The sequence below is a fragment of the Drosophila eugracilis genome, unplaced genomic scaffold (assembly GCF_018153835.1).
Source record: "Drosophila eugracilis isolate 14026-0451.02 unplaced genomic scaffold, ASM1815383v1 contig_1197, whole genome shotgun sequence".
Classification (NCBI taxonomy): domain Eukaryota; kingdom Metazoa; phylum Arthropoda; class Insecta; order Diptera; family Drosophilidae; genus Drosophila; species Drosophila eugracilis.
This window is the reverse complement of record NW_024571981.1, coordinates 3,451,716-3,471,551: the sequence shown is the minus strand read 5'-3', so window position 1 is coordinate 3,471,551 and position 19,836 is coordinate 3,451,716. Positions and strand designations below refer to the sequence as shown.

The window sequence follows — 19,836 nt, the reverse complement described above, 5'->3', positions numbered from 1 at the left end:
CGGTATTTGCGGTTGATGTGCTTAAAAGTCAATACAATGCGACACACACACCCATACAGGCACTGGAAAAAAGGGTAAAATGGAAAATCTTAATGGAAAAATGCCTCGTAAAAATGTTATGTGACAAATATTTGAGCGGCAAGAAAGCGGTTTGAGGTCTTGGCAATTCGAAAATGTAATTAAAAGGCTGTTCAGTGACAGGGCCATTCCTCATTTGCCAGAAGTTAAATGCGTCCGAGTGGCCTTCAGCTTTTGTTATAAATATTAAACGAAGACACAGTCCATGGATCCTTGGCCTCCTTTTAACTCTCTATGGGTAATACTTACCATTGCAAAATGTTTGCCATTGATAAATTAGCAAAGGCATTCACGGGAGCCACAGGAAAGAACGAAAAGAGGGAAAAGCATATTTTCTTTTCACGTCAATTCGAACAAAATACCATAACGAGGAGAAGGGCAGTGGGATGACAAAAAGCAGGTCATAATCGGTTCACTGAATCTGCTGCTGTTTTGCCCTGCTTTCCAGTCCACCCTTCCGCAATTGATTGAAATAATAAGCCGGGACAGCAACTTGGGTACCAAATTGATGAATGCAAACTCAGAGGGATGTTTTTTCCGATACACCAAATAATGCTCGTTTAGTTTTAAGGGAACTGGGTGGGGCAGCCAGAGTTCAACGTATTAATGAGCATTTTGACAGGCACTCGCAGCAATCGAAACGATTTTGTGACAGACCGAGTATAAGGAGCAGCGACCCCACGTCATTTATGCCATTTCAGTCTGCATAAATTATGGCAAATAAAATGATTAATGACCACACTTCAGCGGCGGAGTGCCGGACAAAAATACAATATTCAATGTCCTTCATAAGTGCTCGACAAGTGACGAAGATGGGGTAATTAATTTCCATTTATTTTATGATTATTATGATTTTTATATGAGTTTTATAGTTGACAAATAAAATTAAATTTTCAACATATTTAAAGTTAAAAAAAATTTTTATTTGTGTTAAAATATCTAAAAGTGTATTTTAGTCAAAAATTTATATATTTTTATCCCAATATCACTTTAAGTACTTTACTATTTGATGAGTTTGTCGGGTATAGGCTAAAAATAACTTGACATGTGTTATACTCACATTCATTCTTTTAAAAGGACTTATCTTTTCGACCGCACTGCAGAAAAAATTAATCAACTCTAAGCCGGCAGACATAATGCGGGCTTCAGGGAAAATCGTATTAATTAAGGCGAGGTTATGATTAAGCGCAGGACCCTTTCCTTCCGCATCCGCCGGCTTTGATAACTAATTTACACACATTTATTAGTCGTTGTGCAGCTGGACAGATAAGCCGTGGCTGAAGGTCTGGTAAATGGTGAATGGTAAATGGCAAATGGCGAATAGCAGCGCGTTGCTCATACGCCATGTGGTGCCTGCGGTGTGCCAATAATGCTGGTGTCTGCTCTTATACGTTTTCCCCAATGTACGCGAGCGTGTGTCTGTGTCAAAGTGCGCATTTAAAGCTTTCGGGCTTAGATGGGAAATCCCCGCCGCCATTGTTCATCTCGCTTTTGGCTACTGCAATCTCAGATGCGCGACAAAATGGCAACAACCGCACCCGGGATCTTGAATTTCCCTCTCATTTAAGACGTCTTTAAAGCTCTCAACCGAATAAGTTTGTTGCTCAAAGAAAATCCCAGAAACTAAGGGAGAAAGTGTTAACAGCATTCTCTGTTAACTGGCCCATTAACTAGCTGCTCGTTTTAATTAAAAACTACATTCCTAGTCCTCGCTTCGATATTTTTTTCCTCTTTTTCGCTGTGCAGATTCCTTGAGTCAAAATGCTCTGATATATGCGTGTAATTTCATTTTATGACTCACTCGCACACACTCACGTTATGAGATATGACCCCTGCGATGGGGTTGCTGTTCGCATAATGATTAAAAATTCAATTTAGTCGACGCTCGAAATGAAATTATTTATGAGATGCTTGGCACACGAATGCGGGTCAGTGTGGGTTAGTGTGATATATGTGGCATAGTTTGAAAAATTCTCATGGAGTGCAGATAATATAAATAACAAAAAATGCATCGATAAAAGAGTAAACATAATTTATTGTTCAATAAGATTTTATAATCGTATATAAAAGTAATAAAATTAAGTTAAGCATTTTTCTCTCTTATAGAGTAAATTTTAATACTTCCAAAATCTGTTCATTCCCATTTAGAAAAGTGATTCTAAATCTTTTGAAAATTAATTGCTTTACTTTGCCAAATTTTTATTGCCCACTAAATTTTCTCGCTTTAAGCTTGTACTGGCTCATTTTTCACTTAAAAAGCTCCTGTGCCCTGGCAAATATTTTCTAATTAGCAAAAAGGCATGCCAGAGACTTGGAACTAAAAGCACGTGAGAAATCCTTGACGGAGGACTGACTCTTACTCCATCTCCGAGGACGAGACGAGACCTGTCTCCTTTTCCTGTCACTGCCCATTTTCCGCTCAGTTTTTCACCCATCTCCACTACTTTCCCACCCCCTTTTCAATGGCATTGTTTGCATGCTTTTCTTGCTTTCCAGCGTCGACGTAAACTCATATACTCAAAGTCTTAGACTCGGGGGGCCTGCACTTCAGCTCATTCATCAGTCATTCAACGGCCACGGGAACACTGGCAACCAAAATACAATCAAGGAGCCTCTCGCTCACACCAAGGACGGCAACATGTTTTTGCAATTTACCGATTTGCGTTGTAACCGAGTCAGACAGGAATTTTTTTGTGCCCCATTTGCCGCCTCTTCCTCCGCAACAGCCCCTTTCAAGCTTTCCCCATTTTCCTGTTCTATTCTCGTTCGTTGTCATCATCAGTGCGCAATTCAAGCGGAATTTCACAAAATTTACTTTGACGTTTGTGCATTGCGCATACGCCTCGTGGGCCGTACTATTTGCTCAGGCAAAAGCGAAGCCTCACTTCATCTCTGCCCCATATTTGATTAGACATTAAGAGCATCTTGTCAGGCTATCCAAATAATCTGTCAATTGTGTTTGGATAGATAAATAAATACATGTGACTGTGCTATATTTCTTTTCCGGCAGAATTTGAATCTTTTTTCTATTTATTGGATGCCAAAGGATGTCAAATTTGTCGCATTAGCTTAAAAAAAATTATTCATATGCCACTTGAGCCTAAGAGTTTATTTAGGTGATCAGATATGCAAAGGCATATTTGATTAGACATTAGAAGCCTCTTGGCTGACTATCCAAATAATCTGTCAAGTGTGTATGATTAGAGGTTTCCTCTGTGCTAATTGTGTATGATTTTCGATGTGATGATAACCACAAAGTCCTCAAAGCGGATTTTCGGCTGTGGTCCGCTGAGTCCCCCAATCAATTAGTCTCGAAAGCATTAATGTTTCCTTTCCGTCAAATATTGGATATCCTTATTGAGCTTCCTTTTGATGTCACCCAGTCCTGAACCATTTATTTTCAGCGAAATTTTCACCCACGCGCACGGCTGAACGTTGGCAGAACCTGATTTTGTCATTCCGTAATTGAAAGTTAATATTTGTGAGTTAATAGAGCAAAAAAATGGCTAAGTGCGGTGTAAATGTTAATACAAACACAATTACCAGGCTCAAAGGCACATGACACATGTCGAAAAATACCTTTATGTGGAGTGTGTGCCAAGTTAATACCCCTAATGTACTTCTCCTGGAAACCAAAAGCGAACAGCTAGTATTTATCTTCCAGGCCAACGCAACAGTTTGGACGTAGGCTTGCACCCACACTATCACTGGGAAAAAAGACCTATATTATTCATTGATTCAAAGTTAATCTACTTATGTTATTAAGGTATATATAGGCCTTTTAATTCCTTTTGAGAAATTTGCCTTTTAAGTTTATAAGTTCGCTGGCAATTTGCTGCTAATTGATTTCTTTAAAAAGGCAAAAGTATGCATTTTATTTATCAAACAATTCAATTTAGCCTTAAGCTACTAAACATAGTAAATATTCTTCCAGTGCAGCCACACGCATATGTAGGAGTTGGTTTTTTATAGATTAGGAGCTGGCCATGATGGCCATAACAAGGAGCCCAATAAAGGCCCACTTTTGCCGGGCGTTGCCAGGACGAAAAGCCAAGACTCTCAGTCTCAGTCGCCGACTCAATGTTTAAATGTTTCGAATTGCCGACAAGGGATTTGGCATCATGGTATTCACGCCCAGATAAGCGCCTGTAGTGGGTCTTATCTTTAAGGATACTCGTACTTTCCCGCCTGGCCCCGATTTCCGTGAGTGGTCGCCGAGATTTATTACAAGCCATTTTTCTCGTTCAGCACAGGGACCAGAACCAGGACCAGGACCAGGACCCCACAATTAAAGCATCTTTTCCCTCTTATTTTTCCTTTTTCTTACTGCCACTCAAATAGTTAGTGAAATACTTTCGAGTTGTTTGCCCGTCCGGTTGGGTATGCAAATTATTTGCCTTTAATGTGTGTTGAGAACTCTGGCAAACTTGCTCTCAATTTAGTCATTAAGCTTTGGGCCAAAACTTTTGCTTTCTCTGCGAGTGTCGGAGGAAAACAATTTTTATTTTCCAGTTCCTTTTTGCGCTGCTAGTATTAATACAAGCAGTCAACTTAAAATATAATTAAGTCGAGCTTGAGCCTCGGATGACAAAGCAAACACATGGCCAAAAGAAAATGCCTCAGAGTGCAAGAAAATTCGCATAGTATGCGAAAGTGGAAAGGAAAATAAAAGAGCCAGAGCACAAAGAAACTGGCATGTGAAAGCATGTGAGAGCGGGAAGAAAAGAAAAGGAAATGGTGTCGACTTTTGGATACTGAGTGCTAGTATTTAAAATTTAATTAAGGAACAGCGAAAAGGGTTGGGGAATATTATAATTTTTTGTATATATATAAGAGAGTATAACATCCTTGGTGTAATTTCATCATTTTCTTTTATCTTTAGAAAGCTTAACTGTGAAGGAAAGTGCGAAGAACAAACGATGCCAAAGGCAGCCGCGGAATAACTTTGCAGTTTAGTGAAGTGTTCGCCATGAGAGACATAATTATGCGATTTAACACTTTAGTGCTGGCAAAGTGGAACGACCAGGCCTGCGGCATCATCGTCATCCGCATCCTCATCCTCATCCTCGTCATCTCATCAGGCACATCCTTGCCCGGCTGGCCGAGAACAAAGGATGCTGCTGCCAACAAGAAAAGGAAATTTGTGCTAAAAGTGCACTTCCAGTCAAAGTGAGATGCGGATAACAGGAGCGACCACAACGCGATTTAATGAAGCTGCAAATACAAGTGAAAACTTGGCTAGCCAAATCATGGGAATGGGTTCGGGTGTCATGATGAGGATGAGGATGGGAAATGAAGGGAGCACAGTCAATGCAAACTGATTGCAGAAAATGCCTCATTTACTGGGAAATCAAATCGCTTCATTTCTAAGTGGATAAACACACAAATGATGGCAAATAGCCATGAATGCATACCGTCCACAACCGGCGGCAAGCGGAAAGCCACTCCGGTGACCTGGCCAAAACGCTGAACGAATGAGCGAAATTGAATGAAAATTATGCTGCCACTCGAATCAGTGGGCTCTGGGCCTTCTCCGTGCCTTCTGCTAGATGAAATATAATTTTATAAAATAACTTGGCCCTTTTTTTCAGATCAGTGAGCTTTCTCTCTCCCCCCGTTACCTTTTCCGAAAAGCAAAGCAGGAAAATTTCTTTACTAAACAAAATTGAATTGTATTCTGACTGACGCCGGGCCCCAAGGCCCTATTTTGTTTAGGTTCTTTTTATTTTTCGGCAACCAAATAAAGTGGACGCATTTCAAACGGAATATTTAAAGAGCTCTTTAAGTCTGTAGGTTATCTGGAAAGCAGTTGATTTCATTAAGGTTATATTTAATTCTGAATTTGTATTTAGTTGTATTCAAGTCATAAAGAACTTTAAAATCAATTTTGAGTATTTTCTACAAATTTCAAAGAGATCCCAAAAACACAATAAAATGGTAATTCGATATGAACAAACTTTTACGCTCGCACAAAAATAATGCCATATATCGGTGGAAAAAAAAAGAAAAAAGAGGAAAGGACTTGAAATGTTTACAAATTTTCATGGGCCAACCAGAATCACCGCAGGCCTCGTAAAAATGAACATTTGAAGAGCCGAAAGATGTTGAAATGTGCAAACATAAAACTGCCACCAATTGATTGAGATGTAATCAAAAAGGCGACCCAAACAAAAAGCAGAGGAAAGAGCTCTTTTTTCCTCCGAAAAAGCGACAAATGTGTAAGGGAATAAAAATCATTGCCCAAACGAAAAAGGAACGAAAAATCAAATTACGCATACGCAGTGCAGACCCAAAAGGGAATACCCGTGCTGCTGGCTTTGCCAACTCAAACCTCGTTTTGGTTATGGAAATACGCCGGGAAAGCATATGGGGCAACTTACTAATGCTAACTGGGGTTAAATGTGACTGCCTTCGGGCAACATACATCAACGCAAACATAAATTACTCGCCATATATGCGCATGACTAATTTGCGACGACTCATGTCTGCCCTTTGATGCTGCCGCCCGCAAAGTTTTAGCATTCATATTTTATTAGCCACAAGTCAGTAAGTTTGTGTTCTAAACAATTTATTAATCAAATGGTCCAGCAAACTATGCTGAAGGCCAAAAAAGCAGGGCAAAGAATCGTCACAAGAAGCGAATGCGAATCCGAATCCGAAACCAAAACTGAAACTGAAACCAAACCCAGAAAGTCCAGTCATCTCCAACTAGTGTGTATATATAATTTATGTGCCCTGTATGTGTGACAAATTGTGTGCCGGAGGCCAAGTTTCGTGTTTTGTTGTTTGGTTTTCAGCTCTCGACGGGATATTACTCCTGAATAGTGTTGTCACATCTTTGGAGACAAGTTAACTAATCAGAAAAAAAAATTAAAATTGGACCCTAATATTTGATTAAAAATTTTTAATGAAAATAGGGAAATAATAGAAATTACTTATTTGATAATACTTTTTTATTTTTAATGTAAAATTGTTTTAATTATATTAAAAATGTTAGAATAAAGGTTAAAAGTTTATTTGTTTATTTTAAATTCGTAGAAAAGTCATCAGAAATATGGCTTAAGATTAAAGTGTTTCACTAACTTTTCGGAATTTTTCAAACTGACAAAAACTGGCTTTAACTCCAGGGAAACACTTCAAGCATGGCGTCTGCTGTCCTTTTCCCCTGCTCAATACCCTCTCTCTCTCACATCCGCCCAACTGCTCGTCATCTTGTCTGGATCCCCCACAAAAGTGTTACAAATTTATGACATTTTCTTTTTGCATTCGTCGACCCTTTAAAGCAGCTCGCACCCAATGGCTAAATCCAAAGCCAAACAGCTTCGAAAAAGGTCAACAGAACGCTCGAGGTTAGAGACGCTGGCCGAAAAAAAAGAAAAAAAAGGAAGTAGTAAAAATGTTGTTTTCTTCTTCGTTTTACGGTTTTGGGTTGGACATTTACAAAAAATCCTTAAAAAAGAAAAAAACGGGTGGAAAGGGGTGGGAAACTGTAATGGGAGGGAACGAAACCAAGACACTAATGTCGCTCATCTTTTATTAATATTTCTTTGAGATTTTTATGCTGCTGTTTTCTTGCCGCAGGGTGAGCAGAATCCTAGGGTCTAGCAGACAGTTGAATGAACTACTAGAAAAGCATATCTTAAATAAAAAATATTTGTCTCCCAAAATTGAACAAATAAACAAATATCATATTTCAAGAACTTGCCAAATTTAATACACCCACGTGAATTCGTTTCTTTCGCTTAAAATCAATAAGCTTTATATATTCCCTTCAGCTGACATAAAACATTCGCAAAACCGTAGGAGAATAAACCCTGTGGCACTTGATTTGTTACATAAGGCGTGTTGCTTACTTTTACTGTCATACTTTCTTTTATGCTGGAAATTCCTCCACAGGAATTTCTCCTTAAGTCATGTCTGCGATGACTTCCTCGCCGTCTTCCTGCCTGCCCTGAAAGTGATTTAGCGGAAATTGTTTTTTAATGTGGCAGACATTCTTAAACTATTTAACCTGAAGTGGCAGAGTCACTCTCACCGTTCCAAAAAACATGACCACCATTTATCAATGGATAATCAATAGACCTTAAACCATTTTTTTCTTCATTTTGGGTTCAGTGAGTGTGTTGTGTCTGGGGGTAAATTTTATAGTTTGGCAGGACGAAATTCAAAGCCGGTGCCCAAAATAACTGCGCGGCATGCGATAACGCTCAGGTATATATACATTTTCAGGGAGAAGATTCACTTTACCCATGAGTTTTCCCATGTCCGCACATTTGGCTAAACATCCGCTGCAGCATTTTGACATTGCGGATTACAATAAAAACGTTTTCATTCGTTTGCATGACTGGCAGAAGAGCCGAGAGTGACTGACAGATAGGTGAAAGTTGAAAGGGAACGATATGTACACACATAGAAAGTCCCTGACATTCATTAGCTATTGGCACGATGTTGTTACATGTCAACTACCCGTTTAACCCCAGTATTGATTTTGACGCCAAACACAATATTATTTGTTTTTGCCATCCAATACATGATTAGGTACAATTTGCTAAACTCCCAAAATAGTTTTATTCGCCCATGTCAAAATTTAAGCTTAGCTCCGCAATTTTCTGGAAGCCCAGGCCCGTAGGCAATTTCATTTTAAATTTAATTTGCCTGAGTGAAGATTATTAATTTGTGCACATGGCCCGGGTCCGGGTGCGTATAAAATCCTTTGCATTTCGCACAGCCATAAACTTGGGCAAATAACTTAGTAATCATCGTCAGCAGCACTTGCAGGATCATCAGCATTTTGCCAGAGCATTATAATTACATAAAGATGCGCCTTTTGTGGCTGTGTGTATGTGCCACTGCTCTTTACACACGAATAAAAAAATAATAAAAGCAGGACTCGTTGGTAGTGAAAAGGCGCAGACAACTTACCTTTTTCCTCCTGCTTTTGACAGCTCTCACTCAGCACACACCGACTGTGTGTATATATATTTTCGGGGGGAAAGCACTTGCAAGTTTTACGATTTTCAAATGATGTACGTACAAATTCATAGAATTTTATATTTAACAGCGCCCAAAAGCAGGCAATGTGCGCTATATGTGTGTGCGTTTTAGTTGTTTAGTCAGTTTTCCCCGAGTGTGTCTGCGGCAGGCAGTCATTTTTCATTATTTGCCGCGCAGTTTTCCGCACATTCGCATTAATCAAACATTGCGAGTGGGAAAAGTTACAAACAAACAGAGGAAACATATAACTGGTTACTTTTATACGGTTACTTTTTTGTTGTGGGAAATTAAAAACTGTTGCACAACATTTCTAGAAAAATATTAGAAACGTATTTCACGTTTATTTGGCCATCAACCAGCATGACAAGCTCATTATAATCGAATACCGATGCCCGAAAAACTTTTTAATTTAGTTGGGAAAGAAAATAATACACAAAGTAAAAGCCATCATCATCATCATCGGCAGGATACTTTTCCAGCTTGCTGCAAATGTATTCGTGTAGGAAAAACTTTTTCCTGCCTACTTTTCCGCACATTCATTCGCCCACTAAATGCAAATTTGTATAATTTGATTTTGTTACATTTGGCTGGAACCACGGGTAACGGCTACCTTTTTTGTTCTGTTTTTATTTCCCTAAAAGAAATTTCATTATTTTTCTTTATAGCCGCAAAATTAATCAAGTAAAAACACAGAGAGCGAAAAATGGATTTTTAGAAAATGTTTTCTTAAATGGCACATTTCCATTTCGCAACGAAATTTGTGCGGAGCAGCCGGCATTTATGGAATTTTATGTTCCATTTTATGGGGCTATCAAAAAGTGTGTTCAATTTCATAAATTGAAGAATAATTGCGACGAAAGTGGATCATAGAGGCAAAGGCGGTTGGAAAATCTTTGCTGATTATTGACACTAATTGGTCTTTGGGTTGAATAGCCAAGAAATTCAATTTAGCTTCTAATTAAACGCGCTGAGTTTATCAAGCTGAAAAATGCGTAAATTAGGACTTAAATTGAAGTCTCGTTTCATGCAAGAAAAGAAAATGACGGACAACTTTACCAGGAAAGGGAGGAAAATTAAAAGCAATAAAGCGATTACGACCTTATTAACTCTTATTAGAATTATGTGATTAATGCTAATCAAAATGAAATGTTTGTACCTCTTGATAACATATTAATTTCTTCCTCTTACCATAATATTTGTTTTTACTTCATATCGAAATACTCACCTTTGCTATAGTTACGATGTCCTGCAAAGAAATAAAAGAAAGTAAGAAAATACTTATTAATAAACTTTTCCTGGGCCAAGTTGGTTTTATATTAATTAGTCAGAGAGCCCTACATGCAAAGCATTTCCAAAGTAAGTCCCCTTGGCTAATGCTCAAGTGATGTTTGAGGAATCGTGGGGCATATGAAAAATATGTGTGTATATAATAAGCCCAGTGAGAGCTGGCTCACCTTGACAACGCCTCAAACTCAATGGCAAATGTCAAGCTTTTCAGCTGTATAACCTTTGGTAAACACACCCGTGCTCTAAGTGCCTAAGGGAAAGTGACACTGAGTGAGTGGAAAATTTATAAAAGAAACATTAATACCAATGATATACGAGCTGTGGTAAGAATTAGTTTACTTATGCTAGTGGGGATTCTATTTAAACTGAACATGAGTATGAAATAAAGAAAGTGTTTCTTTTATTCAACTTTACTAAGGGGATATTTATAAATGTTAAAAAAATCAAAAAGTTAAAGTTCTTTAAATATTAAATTTTTATTTTTAACTCTTTTGGCGTTTTTCAATTTAAAAACCTCACCATGTGCATAAAAATCCAACCATTTATCATGCAAAAAAATCGGAATTAGCCAAGCGACTAACTGCCTGCCCGTTTATTTATCCCATTGTGGGCGTGACATTCGGTGTACATCACCGCCAGAGGGCGCGCCAGTATAAATGGCCTGCACTGAAACTAAAACCAGACTAAAACACGCGGTTCAAATGGCATGACAACGACATTGACGCGCCGAGAGTAAGCCCTTGGCCGTAGTATCCTAATGAAGGATTTTTAAAGCCATCTAGATGAAGGCTAAAAGAGGGTGTGGCTGGTTGTTGAGTAATTTTGCTGACACCTCTGGCTCAGGTCAGAACCAAAGCTGTCTGGAAAAATGCAATTGGGTTTTAATGCAACTGCAAATGTTGCAAGAATTCCATTAAAATTATATTAAGCACCAAAATGCCGCCACTACAGAAAATAGCCTTTAAGCAGTAGGAGGATGGAAGTTTAATTTTTATTGGACGCTGCGCTGCGCAGCAGGAAATTCAATTAGTTAGCCGGGATTCTGGGCCAGCAGCTAGAGAAGAGAATCAAGCCAAGCTGCCGAGAGTTAATCAGTTTTGCTAACTTCATTTGAGCAACTAACGGCAGGAAACTTTTGTGCAAGGTGGGTGGCTTCCAGCTGATGAAGTTGACTTAAGGCTCACTCCCTGCCAGGCAATTACACGCACTGCAATCCTTTACAAAACTTTTCCCACCACTGCACGTACTTATATGTGTGTGTTTGCAGGTTAGTGTTGTAAGAAAGAGATTAGTTAAAATGCTAAATTAGGCTATTGTAATAGTGTAAGGTAGGCCAGATCTCTAAACAGTTATATATTCTATGTCGAGATATTATTTTAGGCTAATGGCAATACTAAATTTAGACTTTCCTTTTCATTTATTTTTTTTCGGACTTAGTCTCTCACAATATTTACTGTTTCATAATATCCAAGTATCCTCAATAAAAATTCATACTCTTAAACTCATTATCTATAAAACTTAAAAGAATTCCGGATTTTTCGTATTTAATACTGGCTGAAAAACATCCAAACTGCCAACACAGTTGCAGTCACTCAGCGGGCAGGTTGAAAGTTGGCTAGACAAATGTTGCACTTGCATTTCCCGCCCCGTTCTAGAGGAGATTTACGGCCAGGACAAAAGAGGAATTAAAAGGCTAACTGTGAAGCACACATTAACCCACATTCCGGTAGGGATTTATGGCTAGCCAAATACGTTTGGAAATAAAGCCGAGAGAAACGCATGTTCGATTAGATATCACATATACATATGTGCACTTATAACTTATTCAGTTTTTCCATCCGATTAACAAGCACATAAAATGTCAGTGAACAAATATTTAGCTCTTGCAAATTTAATCTCTCGCCGGCTTTTGTCAATTGGATGTGTAGTTGATTTGTAAATTCGGAATCAACATTGCTGCAGGTGTTGCAAATTTTATGAGTGTCGTTTTTGGGTCGCTTACTGTCCGTCAATCAAATGCGCGTATTTGACCCCCAATCAATTTGCCCATAAATCAGTGCTAGTCCCAGTAAAAGTCTAAACAATTACAAAACAATTAAATTGTCAAACCGATCTGTGAAGAGCAAACCAAGTCAAGGTTATTGGCCAGGGGAAAAGTGAGGTCGAAGCGGTATCTGTTTGGCTCTTTTTCACTCGGCGCTTTTCCTTTTTCCCCTTGGACATCCGACTGCTGCTCAGTCAACACGTTTCCGGTCTAATGTCCGTGCACTATCACAAATTTCTATACTTTTGAAAAGTTAAGAAATTTGTTTTCTATTATATACACTGACATAAAATATTTAAAATACCAAACCTTAAATTTAGTAAAGAATATTTTTAGATAACACAACTTCTCAAATTGAAATTCTTTGCATCGAATCAATGCAATTTAAGCAATAAAACTGAGAAACACATTTATTGAATGCTCATTCAAGCTTTCCATTAAAACTTTTTCCATTAAAACAAAATATTTTTTTACATGTTTTAATATAAAAAATAAAAATTTTTCTATGTGCAACAACTACGCCCGAAGGAGGAAATGGAAAAAGTGCACAACTCGAGCACAATATAAACTTCATTGTGCGCCAAGGCCAAATCGAACTGGCCAGCTCAACGTCTGTTTCCATTATTTATTTGCAGCAAATTAAGTCCGACCCTCCGAATAAAAAAGGGGCGAGCAAACAAATAGCGAAGGGAAAAGGCGAACTTGCAAGTCAAGTGTCAGCATAAATGAAATTTCCCACCACAAACTTCCGGAAAGACGAAGAGAAGGGTGTTCGTTTGGGGGACTTGGCTTCCTTGCTGTTAACAATGCATGTGCATAACAGAGAGCAAATGTCGGGTTAAACTTTTCACGGTTTCACTTTTCCGTCGACTTTCCATTTGCCAATTTTTCCCTTTCCCTTTTGGAACACGCGGACCTCGGACATCGACACACTCGGCTGGCACCATTAAGGTGCAACAAAATGTGCATACGGGAAGTACTTCCAGTGGGTTACCTTTACATCCGTACCCTAGTATTTCGCACAATTCAATTGCACAGTCATTTCCGGTTTCGACTAACACCCCTGAAAAGCCATTCAAAACTACTTCGATTGGGGTTGCTCTCTGGGCGATGATTTCCGTTTTATGAGTAACGCATAACACGATCCGGTTAAAGGTGCTCCCACACTTGGTAAAATTGGTAATTGGTTAAAGTACAGGATATAGCAAAGATAGCTTAATGTTATGGAATGCAGTGCGTTTTGAATATTAAACAGACAATGGTAAGAAATAGAAGAAATATTTGACTTAGAATAGTAGTCGTTGAAAATTTTAAGAGGTGATTACTAATATGGAAAGGATCTTCCCAACCTAAGGATGCCTTTAGTTACTTATTCTTTTAATATCCTTTCCTCCATTGTATGTGTTTTCTAATAGGGAACTGTCTTTCGTTTAATCACTGCATTTATTTCACTTCCCCTTTGCCACCATTTTGTGGTCATACACAAATGAGCCGCATCATTTCCGCTTTTTCCCCTTTGCTTTGTAGGTGTGCAAAAGGTTTAAACCTTCAGGGACTTCTGCAGATAACAAAGTATAGTCAGAGGTAAAAGGAAAAATAAAAACAATTTTTCCAAGTTCTAGTGAAGCGTTACATTTGTGGGGTTCCGTTCGCTTGAGTTCCAGTCGCCGGCTTTTTGCCTCTTGCTGCTGCTTTTGTGCTAACTTTTTTAATGAACTTGTTGATGTTGCGTGAGTACGTAGTTTTTTTTCTGGTTTTATTGTATTTGATGTACTGTTTTTTTTCTTTTTGCTTTTGTCGGTTGTCTGTCAAATGATTTGCTCAAGTGCGGCGAGTTTTGCAGTGCATGTAATTGACTTGTGAACTCGAACATTTGGCACTTAATTACCGACCAGCAATTGCAAAACTTAATTCATGTCAAGGGAGATCTTTATCGAATTCGATTCTCATTTCTGTGTAAAACATTTTATTGATTTCAGTAGGAGAAATGAATCAACGCAAATGTTTTTTTCATATTTTTTCCTTTTCCTTCAGTAACTTGAAGTAATTTAATATGTTCCCTCACCTCTTCAAGCTTCAAGATGCCATAACATTTATTCAGCCACTCACTCAGGCCTTGGCACACCCCTACTTAGTTGTGAAATATGCAACACACTTTAGGCTATACATTTTGGCAGCACATGAAGCACCCTCTCCAACGGCTATGGTATTATGAATAATTAATTAAAATTTAATTAAAAGTGTCTAACTTGGCTCAGAACAGCCCTCCGCCGTCGTAAAAACTAATGCGGCCTGCGGGCTGCCAAGTCGGGCTAATAAATCAAGAGCGCGTTAACGAAACTGATATGCCATCTTCGTTGGAAAAATTTCATGACGGTCTAGATAAAAGTCCCTCGATGAGGTAGGAGGGTAAACCAAAACTTGGTGGCCAGCCAGGCGTTAAAAGCGCAAGCGACAGGCAAACTGGAAATGTAACAATTAATGTCATCAGCTTGCAATATCAACAACGGCAACAGCAGTCAAATAAACAATGGCCACGAGTGGTTAACAATGCCAAACAACGTGGCCAACTACAAAATGGTCCAGTGGTCACCCAACATGTTATATGGATAAAGGGATATAGGGGGTGATATAGGGCGATCTGCGGCATCTGCGTTGTTTGCATGTTGTTTGACCAGGGTGGCACTGCACACTGGCTGCATAACTTGTTGACTTGTTCTGACTAATTGTCAAACGAAAACGAGTATCACAGACAAATAAAATCAAGCTAAATAAACCAGAAGAGTCAATTAATCCGCTAGAGGTGAGGATTTTTAAGTAAAGTTTGGGATAAAAAGTACAGAACTCAATTGAGTCCCATAATAAACCACCCAAAGGGAGATATAATTCTGCAATGGTATTGAAGCTTCACTCACAGCACTCCCACATATAAATAACTGACCCAGCTTATTGTTTCCCAAGCATTCCAAAAGTTGACCCAAAATACCCGAGTTAAATGACCGAAATCGGTGCCACATTTTCTACTCATTTTCCCGAGCAACTGGCATATAAAAGCGAGGCTAACTCAACAAACGCTTGGCACTAATTAAGTCAAAACCTTAGCATTTACCTTGGGGGCAGGTGCTCATGGACCCAAGGAGGACGAGGTGCGGGCAGAAGGATTCATCTTGGGGCCACCGAGAAGGATGTGTATTAATAGGAAAGTCTTGTTGCGAAGGCTTCGAGGCACATAAAAATGTCATATGTCAACTACAGGTTGCCTTGTCAGCACTCATTAAGCTCTTAACCTCATTCGAGAAAACACACACACACATTCATACTTGGTACTCTCACACAGACATACACAGGCACTCAGCATCCTGGACAAATGCAAGTGAGCGCTTTATTACCAATGTCGACACGCCCGTTCGGTAGAAAGCAAAAATGGCAGGACAACGGATATGGCAGGACTCCTGTCTCACTTAAATAGCAAGTTCGTTGGCCGGGAATACGACTTTAAGTCCTCAACTTGCTGAAAAATTATGAATGTGCAGCTCTCGCGTAATTCGCTTTCTTCTTCCGTTGCCTTTCAATTAATTTAACTCGCCCTGTTTTTGGGCCCTTTTCGCATCTCCTTAGCCCGAATGAAATTAAATCAAATTAATTACGAAGACGACGAGCTGATAGCAAAAGGACGTAAGAAGGATCCGTCGCTTCCTTATGCACATGCATGAAAATTTCTTTTCATAATTTATGCTCCTTCTTCCGACCGAGCTCTTTGTGCCATCTACGTCGTCTTCTCCTTTTCGCCATTTCCCATTCATTTCAAAGCATTTTCAGGCAAATCTTATCTGGCATTTTTATCATTATCAACTTCATCAGTTAGTTAGGCAGTCGGCCAAGTCAAGATTGGTAAATAGCTAAGATGGGGTATATATGTTGGATACAACTTATATTAATCAGAAAGAAAATATTCATTTTTATTAGATATTGAAAGTGTTCTTTAAATACTATAGGTTTTTATGCAACAACAAAAGTAATTTAAAGAGCAATATTCATTGAACTTTTGTCCTCATATTTGCCCTTTTTTGTGCCACAACTTTTTATTGGAATAAATATGTATGAGTCTCCTTACTCATAATTTGATTTTCCTCTGTTTGATTAAGGATGTCGAACACACCCCTGGATCTACTCACACATTGAAAGGAAAATACGTTGGCTATTGTAGTTTTAGCTTGCAGTCATTTTGCGCTTTGGTATTGGATTTCAGTTCCCATTTCTGTCATTCCTTCACATATCGAATTTTCCGCCTTTGAGCCATGGCCAGCATATTGTTAAACAAGCTCCTATTGGCCCAACGACTTCCTTTTCTTGAAGCAATTGGAATTTTTTGTGTGGGCGTTGAAATATTTGGCAGCTTTGAGTAAAAATATTTTACCCAAATGAAACACACATACAGTTGGTATGAACTTTTCATAAAATTGCAAAAATTATTCTCCCCATATTTGATGATGGTAAGATAAATGGCACAGAATGAGTGCAACTGTCAAAGCATTGAAATCTGTCTCGAATGTCACAACAAGTTGAGGAAAATCAAATATTTGCTAGCAAAACTTACCCTCTTCTGTGTCGGTTTATTGAACTTTCAACCTTGGTCAACGTCTGTCTGCAATAAAGAGTTTTATATATATGTTGATTAAAATGCATTAATCAAGGCGAATTAAGCGTATTTAATGTTGACAAAATCTTAATCAGACACAAGTTATCTCTCTACTTAATTAAGCAAGTAGCAATTCAATTAGTTTAACAGACAAAGTTAAAGCCAAAGTCACGTGGGAAAAGGATATACGTATAACATGTACACAGGTGTGCTAATAAGAGGACACACACACTGAGGAAATTTGAGGTGGGGTCACGGTGAGCCACAAAATCAGAAATGTTAATTAAAATCACTGAGCGTTGAGCCTAGGTGACAGGCATGCTAAGCAGGCCGAAAGTCTTTGGGGAATTGGGCAACTCTGGGGAAAAGAGAACCGAAAATCCGGAAAACCCCTGACCACAAGGGTGAAGGGAAAGACAAACGTAGCAGATAACAATCTGGTTGGGTTTATTAAATGTGGTGTAAAGATGCCAAATCCAAACAAATTAATTTGGAGTAAGGCAAGTAATTTATTCAAAAGTGAAGGTCAAGGTTCAACATCAAAATTATTTCACTCGTCTTCACTCGCTTATTGCTCACACACATTTTCAGTATTTAAAATCAGTTGGAAATTTGATTTGTTTTTATGACTTTAAGATTTATATTTAAAAAACTCAAAAAATTATACTCGAACATCAAATATTTTTCATTTTTGTTCAAGACTTCAAACCAGCGATTTTTGTGCCCCGGTTGCCAAAATAAATTCAGAACAAAAAGACAGAGGGACACAACAAAGCAGAATTGCATTTAAAATTCGTAATGGACGTACCGGAAATACAGAATTCCGATCAGGAAGCACAGGGGTCAGGAAATGAAGTAAAAAAGTGCAGCAAAAAGTACGCAAAGCCAAAGGGAAAGCTCACAGTTAACTCACACAAAAAGCGTAAAACGAAGGTTACAAAATAAACAAAGGACCAGAAATAATATTTATATTAAAAAAAGTGCAATGCAAAGGACGCGGATAGAATGGTCGACCTTCCCTTTGATCATAAATTGAGTACAATAAATTTAAGATAAATAAATTGTTGCGACAGCAACCGCAGAGCAAAAAAGAATTTAATGAGATGAAAATTCCCTAAAGATCCGGCTAATCCGCTGAAAATTTTCCACTGAGCTGCTTAAGCCGATAGCTTTTAATTTCGTCTGGGTGAAAGTGGTCAATGAATCGAGTTCCGGTCACGGCAACACGACTCCCGACAACAAGTTGCATTAAAACGGATGCTAACTTTCATTAAAAGCCACTTAACCCGAGCCAGGACAACAGAGACCGCACCGCCATCCCCTGCCACCCACTACCAAGCACTTGACCAGGCAACCACTTGACCCACATGACCCACTGTGCCAGCAATGGCAACAACAAAGGCCAGCGAAGGCACGTGGATACCCCGAAATCCGCCCCCTCTGCCCAGGATTCCTGTTAGTTGGCTTAGAGGACTTAGAAGTGGGGGCGTGTCTGAAAGGGGTGTGGCACTCCTGCACATCGTTAGTCATATTTTTTTCCACTGAGCAGTGCAAACTTTTTGGCAAACACGAAGCCCGGAAAGAGATATTTTTAATTAAATTAAATAACAGTGCGTACAAGGAGAGCGTATAAGAGGCGACTTGTGGTTTTTGGACGAGATGCAAAAGTCAAAAACTGCTGCATACTTATGTGGCCAAAAGTTTCAACCGGATTAGAGATTTTATTTAAAATCTTAAAAGCTCACAGCCCAAAGGGAACGTTTCCACACAAAGTTGATGCAAATATGGCATCCCTACAGGGATTACTTTAGCAAATTGAAAGTTTTTTCTTTTCCAAAAAATATATATTCCTGCATTCCGAACATTTCTATGACTAATTGTCAAGCAGTTATAAACTTTGTTCAGCCTAAGTTCAACTCTCAGTTGATCAAGAATATTTTTCATAGCCACAATGTTATGTGGAGAGCTCGCATATGTTGCCGCATTTCGATTTTGCGGAGTCAACGTTCGTTTATTTCTATTTCATTAGCTGATATTTTCCTTTAATTTTTTTCGCCACCAAACAAACAAACAAAGACGCAAAGTTGAAAAATGACAGAGAGAGAGAGAGAGAGAGAGAGACGGGGAAAACTGAAAAAGGAAAAAAAACGGCAGGAGCCAAAGGGGAAATGGGGGCACTGCAGACAAAACTGCAAAACTTTGGCGATTCTTTCTTGGTTATTTTTGGCCCAACTGTTTTCTTTTCATGCCGAAGCGTGAAAACAAAACTTTTTCTGCCTCTCACTCGGCACTTTCAATCCGCGACACTAATGGCCCGAAATTGAAATGGATTTTCGAGCTTGTGCAAATATGTTGTCGACTTGAAAAAGCAAACAAAATCGAATGAGTTTACCAAAAACATCAAATGCATGATTAGCCAAAATGAACAATCGATTTAAGCGAAATGAAGAAATCAGCTATTAGAAATAAAATAACAAAAGGAATTGATATCGTTCTAAATTATTTTCATTTTAGTTATGTTTTAGGGATTTGTTTTATTTTTATTTAGTACATATTAAGGCTTAAGTTTTAAGTTTAAGTTCTCAAACTAAAAACAACACTGTACTATAATTAAATTTACATATTTAGAGTTATTTCTGGTTATTTTTTGTAAAAAATTTAATATATTCAATAAATAATAATTACAAGATTTATTTTCTCATTTTTTTAGGATAAACCGTATTATACAAATAATAACTGTCAATGTATTCTCTTATTTATTAAACCATTTTCTTTGTTTATATTATTTAACCAC

General features: G+C 38.4%; 1 protein-coding gene across 1 annotated transcript in view; it reads right to left on the bottom strand.

Annotated features, from left to right (window-relative positions):
• LOC108105713 (insulin-like growth factor-binding protein complex acid labile subunit) overlaps positions 1-19,836 on the bottom strand; it is a 49,086-nt gene that overhangs the window by 17,537 nt on the left and 11,713 nt on the right. Inside the window, 1 exon segment of the mRNA XM_041818474.1 lies at positions 10,298-10,318. The gene's annotated coding sequence lies outside the window, so the exon portion shown is untranslated.